Source organism: Mytilus galloprovincialis, chromosome 8 (genome assembly GCF_965363235.1).
Source record: "Mytilus galloprovincialis chromosome 8, xbMytGall1.hap1.1, whole genome shotgun sequence".
NCBI classification, from domain to species: Eukaryota; Metazoa; Mollusca; class Bivalvia; order Mytilida; family Mytilidae; genus Mytilus; species Mytilus galloprovincialis.
The window spans coordinates 34491674-34503867 of record NC_134845.1 but is presented as its reverse complement, the minus strand read 5'-3'; the positions used below and the strand labels follow the sequence as shown (position 1 = coordinate 34503867).

General features: G+C 31.0%; 1 protein-coding gene across 2 annotated transcripts in view; it reads right to left on the bottom strand.

Moving 5' to 3' along the window:
• Positions 1 to 12194, bottom strand: part of LOC143085633 (uncharacterized) — a 41087-nt gene that overhangs the window by 17240 nt on the left and 11653 nt on the right. The window contains exon 1 of one of the 2 annotated variants that reach the window (XM_076262104.1): positions 78 to 204. The exons of the other annotated variant lie outside the window; for it this stretch is intronic. The gene's annotated coding sequence lies outside the window, so the exon portion shown is untranslated. Of the gene's footprint in view, positions 1 to 77; positions 205 to 12194 lie in introns of those variants that run through there. 2 annotated transcript variants of the gene reach the window in all.

Here is a 12194-nt window from a genome sequence, read left to right as displayed (position 1 = left end):
TCTAACCAAATCTTGCATACTCTGTTAAAAACTCTAGGACTATTAAAATAATGTGAGAAACAGTATATACAACTGACCTGTAAAGTAGTAAATTATGGATTCCCAAAAGATTCAGCAAAAACTATAACAATTTATAAAAGATAATTTGCAAACTCCAGAAATGTGAAATATATCTGATCAGTATGACAGTTGAAAAGAGAGTGTCCAGAACAATAGAAATTTCCCTCCAAAAAGAACATGTGACCAAAATCACTATCCATAAGAAATATAGCCTTAATTAAGATTCTAAATATAGAAATCAAGGAAACATAGACAAACAGGTACACTGGTCAGTTTAACGGTATTCAGACTGGACAAATTAAATACCATTCAATTTGTAACTAATAATATCAATAGTATGAAAATTGTTTCATTCCAATATATCTAATCAATATATACAAATTTACAATTACAAAACAATGCTAAATTCCACTCTACCACAGTACGAATAAATGAATAATCTTTTCCGAGAAACCGACGACCTAACCCAGATAATTAAATGAGCGTGTTCAGGATCTCAGTTCAGAATACAGTATTCGGTCAACATTTAAATCAAGTGATAATTATGGAACGCCATGACTGTCTTCTGATGTTGGTTGTTTAATATGTTTGGTGCTTTATGCATTATGTTCAGTAGTATCTATATTATGTTCAGTAGTGTCTATATTATGTTCAGTAATTTTCATATTATGTTCAGTAGTTTTTACATTATGTTCAGTAGTTTTGACATTATGTTCGGTGCTTTGGTTATTATGTTCAGTAGTTTCATTATTATGTGACAGCGATATTTTCCTCTTATTTCGTAACAATTCAAATTTTATCTAAATCAAGCGACTATTGTTCTCCAAATTGTTAGCTTACATGTTAATAAGTTAATCCATTTTAATCCTAGCATTGTCTATTTCTTGTTATCGTATATATGTTTTTAATTTATTATTCGCTTATAGTATTACGTGACAAACATAAGTACATGTTGTTTTATGATTAAGTAAGATTACGTTATTCATTTTGTATTAGTTCTATGTAAGTTTCTATGGCAGTTAAAATTTGTGTACTACATTTTTTGATTGAGCCATTTCAATTGATATTTTATAGTGTGTCTATCCATGTTGTGATGTTACACTATTGTTTCAGATAAGGGAGAATGTTTGGTGTCATTAAAACTTTTAAACCCGCTGAAATTGTTTGCACTTCTTCTACATCAGAAATCTGATGTTCAGTAGTTTGTTTATGTGGTTCATAAGTGTTTCTCGTTTCTCGTTTATTATGTTGATTAGACCGTTGGTTTTCCCGTTTGAATGGTTTTACACTAGTAATTATTTTTGGACCCCTTATAGAAGAGGGACGAAAGATACCAGAGGGACAGTCAAACTCATAAATAGAAAAAATAAACTGACAACACCATGGCTAAAAATGAAAAAGACAAACAGACAAATAAAATTACGCATGACACAACATAGAAAACTAAAGAATAAACAACACGAACCCCAACAAAAACTAGAAGTGATCTCAGGTGCTCCGAAAGGGTAATCAGATACTGCTGCACATGTGGCACCCTTCCTGCTGCTTATGTGATTACAAATCCGGTAAATAGTCTAATTCTAATCATAGCTTGCTGTTCGTTGTGAGCCCAGGGTCCGCGTTGAAGACCGTACCTTGACCTATAATGGTTTACTTTTATAAATTGTGACTTGGATGAAGAGCTGTCTCATTGGCAATCATACCTCATCTTCCTATATCTATTTGGTTAAATCTAAAACTATCCCATCAGACACGAAATGAAATACAAACCTATATTTAAGTTTACAAATACTTAATTATCTCTAACTTTGGTTACTAGTATATAGTTATCAAGGTACCAGGCTTATTATTTGATACACCAGCTACCAGTTTTGTCTACACATTATGCCGGCGTCACACTATAGCGTATAGATCGACGTGCACTAGCCGTATACGTTAAGTGCATGGAAGTGGTACGCTAAGCAACCGTTAGAAGTTGGAAGTACATCGAAATGCAAATGTATACGCTTCGTCGACGCTATAACTACGGGAAATTTTTAAACAGCATAAAAATTAATCTAGCTCTAGCGTTTGTCAAGCGTATACCTGTTCGCTACATGCACGTACTACATACACTACAAGCACGTTAGAAAACGCTACAGATAAGTTTAAGACATGTTTAGGGAATGTTGTACTGACTGGGAGTTTAAAGTCAGATTTAATGCATCTTTTTAGCACTTGGAGTTGAAGTGCCCTTCCGTTTTTTGTTTAATTTGTCATTTCAGAGTAACAAGACTCTTACCATCATATTTAAGTCATTTTCAAATACCGCACTATAATTCGAGTCTTTCTAGATTAAACAACTCAAAACTGATTGTTATAGGAATTTCCGAAAGAAAATTGTGGTATAAGAACATTTTTCGTTTCGTTATACATCATTATATGAAAGATAGATAATTGGAAAAATTGGATATTTGTCTGATGATATCAAGATGCATGTACATTTATCTCTATTAACTTTATCGTTGTTCAGTAATGCAAAAGATCGGATATGCGAGAAAAGTCATTAAGTTGACGTAAAAGGATATGGGTTAAACATAAAATTGATAGAGTGTGCAAAACATTGAACTAATATCTTGAAAGTTGTGTGTTACTATATACAAGATAGCAACACAAATGTTTCAAGTGAAAGTGAAATAGTTTCAGATAGGTAACTTGTTATTGGTTGAGAATTGATTTCTTCACATACATTTTTCTCCTAAATTGGATAAAGCTGGCTATTTAGAAGCAAAGAAATTCGTTTTTGAACACTGGTATTCTACCGTTGCCTTTATTTTCACCAGTAGTAACAATCACATAATAATGTTGATCAGTTCAATGTGAATGCCACATCGATATCAAACTAGTAATGTAATAGCTCATTAATTCTAACTGCTGCGGATTCAACAGTAGTAGAAACATTTTGTTTACATAAATAAGGCCGTTAGTTTTCTCATTTGAATTGTTTTACATTGTCTTATCGGGACCTTTTATAGCTCACTATGCAGTATTGACTTTGCTCATTGTTGAAGGCCGGACGGTGACCTATAGTTGTTAATGTATGTGTCATTTTGGTCTTTTGTGGATAGTTGTCTCATTGGCAATCATACCACATCTTCTTTTTTATATTGGATATGTATATATTTATAACATTCTCTGCAGGTGCACTTTATTTTTTATGTCAATAAAATGTGTAAAACAAAACCATTTTTTACTAATTTCAAAAATTAAAATTTTGAAAGCAAATCTTAAATCTAGTATCCAGGTATCCTTTATAATACTTAAATAATTAAAATGGTTGAAGAAAATTTTGTAAAACAAACGCGAGGAACGAGTTCTATTATCCCTAGAGAGGGACTATAACGCATTCACCTTGCCACTCTGTATAATTGTCTTTCAGTTTATTGATCCAACAAATATTTCAGTCATTCCTTTTATTTTCAGAAAAAGACATTACAGAAGAAATTTATTTATGGCCAGCAGTATGACAGTGATGATTTGCAACATGTTCACACATTTTATATTTATCAGACACCTTCCTCTATTTTCTTGATACTATTATTTTTTAATATGTTGAATGGACCTCGAAATTTTTCATCATACATTTATCAGGTATACTACCGCAGAGCATGAATTTATATATGGTCAGTAATTTGACAGAGATGAGTTGATCTGTAAAACCTTCCATACACATTCTTTATATTTTCCAATACTTTGAATTAAAAGTTCCTTGGGTGTGCTTTTTCAATGAAATATTGGATTGCGTTTAACCTTTATGTTTTTCATACCCTGATAAAAAGGGAGGAGGAAATATTCCTACCTTAAATAGTAAATCATATCTGTCACAGTTTGCTAACATCTTAAAAACTACAAAGAGCATACACGCTTAGAATAACAAGATCTACAAAATACTTATTCCATCAAAATCATCAGCTGAATCATCATATGGGTTAATGTCGTTAGATTTTGAGTTTGTAACTTATCTTCGAGTTTTTTTCCAATTATCTTGAAAATTGTGATTACATCTTCAAAAAACAATCTGTAAATACAGGCAATAGTAGAATACCACAGATCAGGGTAGGTTAATTATGAAATATTTCCGAGGGAAACACATAAAATATACGAGAATAACAACGGCAAAAAAATTAATAGAAACTATGAACTGCGGCAAAAAAAAACACCACCAAACATAGAAACAGTTTATTTGATAACAACTCTAAAAGATCTACAAAATGCTAATTTATAAATCGATTGGATGATTCCTTAAGGAAGATTTCCCCTCAAATGATGATCTTTTTTAATTGGTTTGCTATTTTTAAAAATTTTTTTTTTTATCTCGTATTCAACAGTACTAAATGAATTAGAATCATAATTAGAATTTTATTAAAAAACTATTGGAAAACTACATTAAAGATTGCCCTGAAATTCGAGTTTTTTTACTATTGTTTCGAAAACAGGTAAAGAAAGGTAAAAACAATCAAAAGTAAACGATCAAAAATGCAAGATCTACAAAAATGGTGACGTCTTTTATTAGGAGTAACTGCATGAATGACGATTTTTGATTCATTTTCAAGTAGTATCAATTATCTCAAAAGAGCCTTTTCTGGATTTTACCTTCATTTGAAAGTTTCAAAGCCGAATAGTTGATTGCCAACGTATTAGTCAATTGTCAAATTATCAAATTAATTGACCATAAACATCTCACAAAAAGTCTAATAATTTCAATTTAAATAAGATTGGATATTCGGTAATAATTCTAAATTATATACATATTTAACGTTCTTATCAATTCCAACCGAAATCGAAAGTGTTCTCTAGATTTGAGGCAAACCAAGCTTTCTGTTAGCGATGGTCATAAAAAATGCGATCATCTGGACATTTTGTGTTCAATTTCAACGTCAAACATGTTTGCTCTCAGTGTAACGTAACCGTGTTAAACCAATACTAACAACCCGAGGATTTCACTGTCTATATTTCATACGACTGCATGACACGAATGATTAAATATTCGGGTTGTTTTGTGCGTTACGTGATAGAAACCGAATCGTCTTTGTAAAAGTGTACACAAGATTATCTGTTTCACTTCCGAGTATATGAAAGTAAATGTTTAGTTTATCAACTTTTGAATAAACACCATCATCATATTGTTTGAATTTAACGTTTTGAAACTGACAACAAGGAAACGGGGAATTAAACAGGTAGACAACTTTTAAAAGTTAAGTAAATTGTGTTAGGTTATATAAGTGTAAATAGTAAGGATGTCAAAGAGTACTCGAGTACTGGAATATCGATCGGTAAATCTGAACAGTACTCGATTATAATAAATCAAGTACACCGAGTTGACATCCCTACTAAACCCTTTCCACCTAAACATTGATACGAATTTGTTTGTACATTGTACATTGTACATATGTCGTATATATATTTGAACTGTGTCTTAAGACTAGATAATTAGTTGTTATGTTAAAGTGATGTTAATATGTTTCAATTTTGATAGATATCCATAGCATTATATAACTCAAAGAATCGGACGTTGCAACATTCACATGATGTAACCCGTAAGACAGTATATATTTGAACTATGGCAATGCAAGCCTCTAAATGGTTTTAATTTTTTGGTGATTGAAGAATTCTATACATATGTTTGTCTATATATGTCTAAAAGGGCGGTTGGAACTTTATATGTATGTATATATAATATGTTTAAGGTGGCGAATTGAACTATATCAGTATGTCAAAAAAAAAAAAAAAAAAAAAATAATCTGAGTTTAGATCACCCCAAGTCAAGAAAAAAGTTCATATTATCTAAGTTTAAAGGACTGGGTAAGATGATACAATATTTAAAGGTACAAAAACTATTAAAATGTCATCCGATAAATCGTTCTGTTCCTGCTTATAAAATATAATTATAGTAGGTTAGGTCAATTGTTTTGTCTCTAGCGTACATGAACCTTTCACCTAACGTAAGACTAGATTATGTCATATTTGTGTTCGTGTCTGGTTGTTTTTGATGAATCAAATTGAGTATAGAAATGGGGGATATATCAATGAGAAAACAACTTGACCATAGAGCAGACAGCTGCCGAAGGGGTCTCAACGCTGGGAGAAAATCCCACACCCGGAGGTGGTCCTCAGCTGGCCCCTAAAAAAATTGTGTACTAGTAAAAATAGACGTCACACTAAACTCCAAAACAATTGAATGAACTAAAATAATAAGAAAAAACAACATACAGAACTTACAAAGGCCAGCGTCTCCTGACTTAGGACAAAAATGCGGACGCTATTCTAGAAACAGGTAACTTCCTATGATGTGTTAATGTAAGACAGAAACAATGCTATTCGTTACTTAGTATATAATAAAAGAATATGTGGTATGTTTGCCAATGAGAAACTCTTCACAAGAGACCAAATTTAATCAAGGGAGACGGATTAATATAAGTTCTTCTTGTTTCCAAATTCCTACTCTTTGTATGGTATAATTGTATTTTATGCACTTTTGAAAATAAAATATTGTTTAAATCAAACTAAGAGACCAAATGACACGGAAATTTTACAGCTATATGTCACAGTACGGCCTTCAATGTGAGCAAAGTGAATACCGCATAGACAGCTATCAACTAATCTAAGTTAAATAGCATTTCCAACATCTCCTGAACGCATCTCCCGCCCGTATCGGGATTATAGTTTCAAATCTTCAAATGAAGTCAAAGCTATAAATCTTCATCAGTTAAATGTGATATGAGTTATTTGTTGTTCTTCGGATTGAGAACAAAAGTTAGTGAAGAGATAAACAGATTCTATGAACAAGGTTTTCAATGTAGTATTTTGCAAACTGCATGTTAATTCCTGTCCAGATTAACTGTAATGAAATGTTTACTAGTTTCTCTGATGATCTGATTTATCCGGATATGCCTTATGTTGAACCATGTTAACCTTTAAGGAAAATAATTATAGTAGTATTTGATCTTATTTTCGGAATTTCAACATTTATGGTTATTAACTATTCAGTGTAAAACTATTCATTTTGACTACTAGTTCAATGATTTTCAGCAATGATTGGAAATTTGATTTTTTAAACGAATTAAGTTAAAGTTTAAATTGACTCTTTAATAATGTAATGTAACCTAAAAGGTTATGTTACAACAAACTATGAACAGGCACCAAAAATATCCACTTCTTATAAAATGCCAATTGTTAAAAATAATATGGAAATCTGAATCGCCTTAATGAATAGTAATATGTTTTTGCTATCTATGATCAAGGAGGTTATTAAGTCCATGTTAGGATTAAAGAAGATGTGGAAAATATATCAACGAGACAGCAATCTAACAAAAAAAAATCTAATTACACGCGATCTTTAACAATAAGACATAAATTCAGATTAAAAAATTCGGTCGGAATAACCCTTTTAAGATTTCTCTTAAAGAACATTTTGTTTTTTTTTTATCAGCTCCTTCAATATAAAGTTCTATACTTCTACACACATAATTTAATAATTTTCAATCGACTATATCTCGCATACCAGAAATTCGGAAATCCAAGCCAGAAAATAGAATTGGATTGGTCACGTTTTTATTAAAGACCCGACAAATTTTACTTAACTTATGTTTCAGAGAGATATACATTTGCACCAATTTACCTGTACACATATCTATCATAAATATTAATGATTAATATTTATTCTTATTTCATGCTTAAAAAGTATCATATGATCGGAGATATTTCACCATGAAGATGAGCATTTGGAGAGAAATGACTTGAAATGCAGTAGACATGCAATCCATGTACAAAGAGAGAAGAAAACTTATCGCTTTGCTGAATATATTTAATACAAGATATGCCAAAAGAGAAGAAAATATAAGCTTTTATGATTATGTTTTAGCCACATACGTTGATGACACAGTGCTTTGCTCTCACCATCCGTATGGACTGAAACTCCATCTACCTCAAGACGTACTAGTAATGGGGCAGAAGCATTTCACGGGAAATTATTATGAACTGTTTTATGCATTTCATCCTTCAATGTTTGTCTTTTTGAACAATAAAGTGAACTTACAAGCTACTATATACAATCAATTAGGAAGTACCCATGCAGCAGTAGTAAAAAGAAAGTATGTTTCAGAAACGGAAAGATTTGCCGTGTAAACTGCCGGTTCCAAGTCCGAATAACGGTGGAGAGAAGTCATTTTTCTTCTAGTAATTGGCGCAATCGTATGGTTTATTTTTGGCGCAAATGATACCATGTAATTTTAAAACAGGCGGCGCAAACGTAGCATTGTAGAAAAAAGATGTGGCGCAAAAGGACACATTTTTGGCGCAAACGGATCTCTCCCGTTGTCAAGATTTAAAAAAGGCCAGGTTAGAGCCCCGTCGAGGGAAGAATAAATATTAACTAACGCAGTATGTTGTAAAAGTCGAATGAAGAAATCTAAATATTTGTACAACTCGTGTGTGTATATGTATATCTATTGTTATGGTATCTGCGTTGCATGTTTTTGTTTTAACTGATAATTTGAGTGCAATTTCAAATTTTAATCCACGGTAGAGTTTATCTTTTTCTGTGAATTTAAAAAAATAGAAAGTTGTATTAAAAGATACTATTCCTACAGGCTACTTTTCTTTTTTAATCGATATGAGACTTATTTTGAAATCATGGGAACTATATGAATTATCTTTACAATGCGTGTACAGAATATAGTTTTAAAAATGAAAATGATATATATTTTTTTCTTTCTTTGTTTCGAGATGCAATTATCATGGTGAATTGAAGATATAGATGAAAAACGTCCTCTTCATTATGTTAAATCGAATAAAATAGTCGATGGTCGCTTTCAATTTTTGAAATATATTGTCCCGGGATTGTTTGTTCTATAACATTGGAATAAAGCTGATCGATTAAACCATTTTACTTTCTATACAAAAATGATTTCAAATCGATTGCAAATTAATATATATATATATATATATATATATATATATATACAAATAACTGAACTAAACCACGAAATATTGTTAAATTCGTATTGACTTAATAGTAATACCAATACTGAGACTGAGGAATGTGAGATTTCATAATTCTCGCGTGGTTTTATATTAAAAAGGAATAGCAATTGTTATAAAAGTCAAAGTCAAAGTTTAATTTTAATTGAATATAAAATTGAATTATATTTTTCCTGTGTTAATTATCAAGTAAGGTAAGATTTTTTTTACAATTGTATTTCTTTGTATCTTAAATATTTCGTAAGTTTTTATAAGACTTGATACGGAAATTGACTGGTTTTCTCAATCTGCTGACAATGAAGCTGTTTGTTTCTAATGTAAGGTAATTCTGAAATAACTGTGTTAATTATCAAGTAAGGTTAGTTTTTTTAACATTGTGTTTCTGTGTATTTTTATTTCATAAGTTTTTATTTGACTTGATACGGAAATTGACTGGTTTTCTCTTATTGATGACGACGAAGCTGCATGTTTCTATATTAACGTAATTCTGAAATAACTTGACCATACACATACGTTTTGTTAGTTAGTGAACCAACTGGTACATTTGGTAACCTTTGATAAAATGCTATAAGAGTCATTGCTTTTCTTGGATGCGGCCATTCGCCGAATAAACGAGAAAAGGCTTAATAATGATTTTTTCCTATAGCCATGCCTATTTTGGATCGATATTGAAAGCGATGAGTGCGCTTTTTAGTGCGAATGGCAAAATATAGTACAATATGTAATATATTTAGATAAGTTTTATAAACTCGTGTAAATCAAGAATTAACAAGATTTTGTAACTGCTCTTACAGGTTCATATATTCGTTTTGTTGGCGTGTGCTGATTTTTAGACGTCAATTTTATTACGTTGTGATCAGTGTTTGATAATGGTCAGGTTTGGCATTAATTTTGTCTATTTGTTAGTCTTCAGATAACTACTGTGTGGACGTTTCATAAAAACAAATATATATTCCAAGTATATTCCAACTTTATGAAAATAAGGAGATTTACGTGGTATACATATCACAGGCACTTGTCTCAGAAAAAAAATTCCTATATACCTTAATATAATACCTTGTACTTAACTTGCATTTTCTAAAAATGTCAGACGGTGACGAAATTTCGTTGTATGCCGCTTTCTAGGCTGTCAACCCCACTAAAACTTGTTATAGCGTAAATTTAAATTGATTTATCTTTACAATGGTGCATAACATACACACATTTGTTGTCGGAATCATCCGTAGCAATCATACCAAAGTATGTCAATCGTAATAATTTTGCCAACCGCTGATAATTTGGCAATAAACGCGTCACGTCTACTTATATATCTCGGTTGCCGATTGGTCAATGCTATGGAAAAGTCTAAATGATTCTCGGAGTTATCTGAATTTATTTCTTTTCATACGTAAAGTCAAGAGAGAGTCTGAATGATATTGACGTCATGGGAAAATTTGAATCTAAAAAAGGAAACTCGTAACTTATTAGACAGACCACAATTTTACTAACTGGGTGATTAGTTCTATTCAGGCAAAAGATAACAGTTTTTATAATTGATCATTTAGTGCGAGACGTTTATTGCCAAATTTTCAGGCTGTCAATCCCACTAAAACTTGTAATATCGTAAATCTAAATTGATTTATTTTTACAATGGTGTATAACACGCCTACATTTGTTGTAGGAATTATCCGTAGCAATCCTACCCAAGTATGTCAATCGTAATAATTTTTCCAACAGCTTGTAATTGTGTTTCAATTATTCTTAGAAATATCTAATTTTCAGTGAAACTGTCAAAAGCTTAATTCTTTGCTAAATTATATGAGATGGGATATGTAAAACTTATACTTCATTATAAAATTATTGACCATTTGAAATTTATATTCATTTATCGTTTTCCAACTTTAACTGAAAACATTTACCACTAACACATAATGTTGAAAACAAGCAAATATTAGAATGTAGATTTATCAAAAATAAACAAAAAGATAAATCACAAATTTCAAAAAGAAAAATCACAAATTTCAAAAAGAAAAGGCAAAACATTGTAAGTCGATTTCAACGTTAACTTGGTTTATGAATAGTAAACAACGTTGTTCAGAAAAAAAACGGAAACTTTCAATTGACAGAACTTTTAAAACTTTTTATATCTTTTCTTTTGATTCAATTTTTGAGACGATTAGAAAGGGCACCAAAAAGCGCATCATTCATTGCAGTACTATCATCATATAAAGCAGAATGTAACAGAGATGAAAGATGACAGTTTATGCTTACAATTATATTAATTTTAGTTACGTTAAACATGTATAGATTATGGACGTAGTTTAACTAGCAATATACATCTAAATATTATCTTCTCCAAATCTATTTTTAAAATGCGAAGTGGTCATTCGTCGCACCTAGACTTACATATCCGTAGATACACCAGGAAGGTAAACCCACAGAATAGCAATACACTTATTGTTTCCGCATCCTTATAAAACATAAACATGTATCTATTTCGTAATTTCTTATATGGGTAAGGTCATCATATTATATAACACCCTGAAAGAAATTGAAGAGTTAGGCGAAAGATAACAAATAAATTTTCAGGACGAACGAACAATTCCATTGCACAAAATAAAAATTAACGACAAAAAAAAAAATCATAGAAAAACTATAGACTGAACAACAAGAACCTAGATCCCTTTTCCCTTTTAACTTAATATAACATTAAATCATATTTGGTTTTACACATGACATATAGTGACAGTGTTGGTAAATCTCAATGCTGACAGAGAAAAAAGCCGCAAATATAGATGTATATAAATTAGTCATAGATACCAGAATTGAAATTTATATTAGTTGCGCCGGACGTGCGTTTCGTCTTCAAAAGATTGCATGAACCACTGATTTTCTTACTTATTATGAGAAATGGGATTCTTATATTTTGTATATTGGATCTATTGAAAACGTGAATGTGTATAAGAAATATTCCTCTGACCATGACTGTGAGCTCATTATAAAGCTATGATTAAGGATAAGATTTTGCGTTCAAATCCATAACTTGACCTTATTCACATGATCTATCGGTCCATTCCTTAGAAATACAAAGTAATACATCAATTTATTTTGTGTATGAAATGATTGTAAGCAGTTCA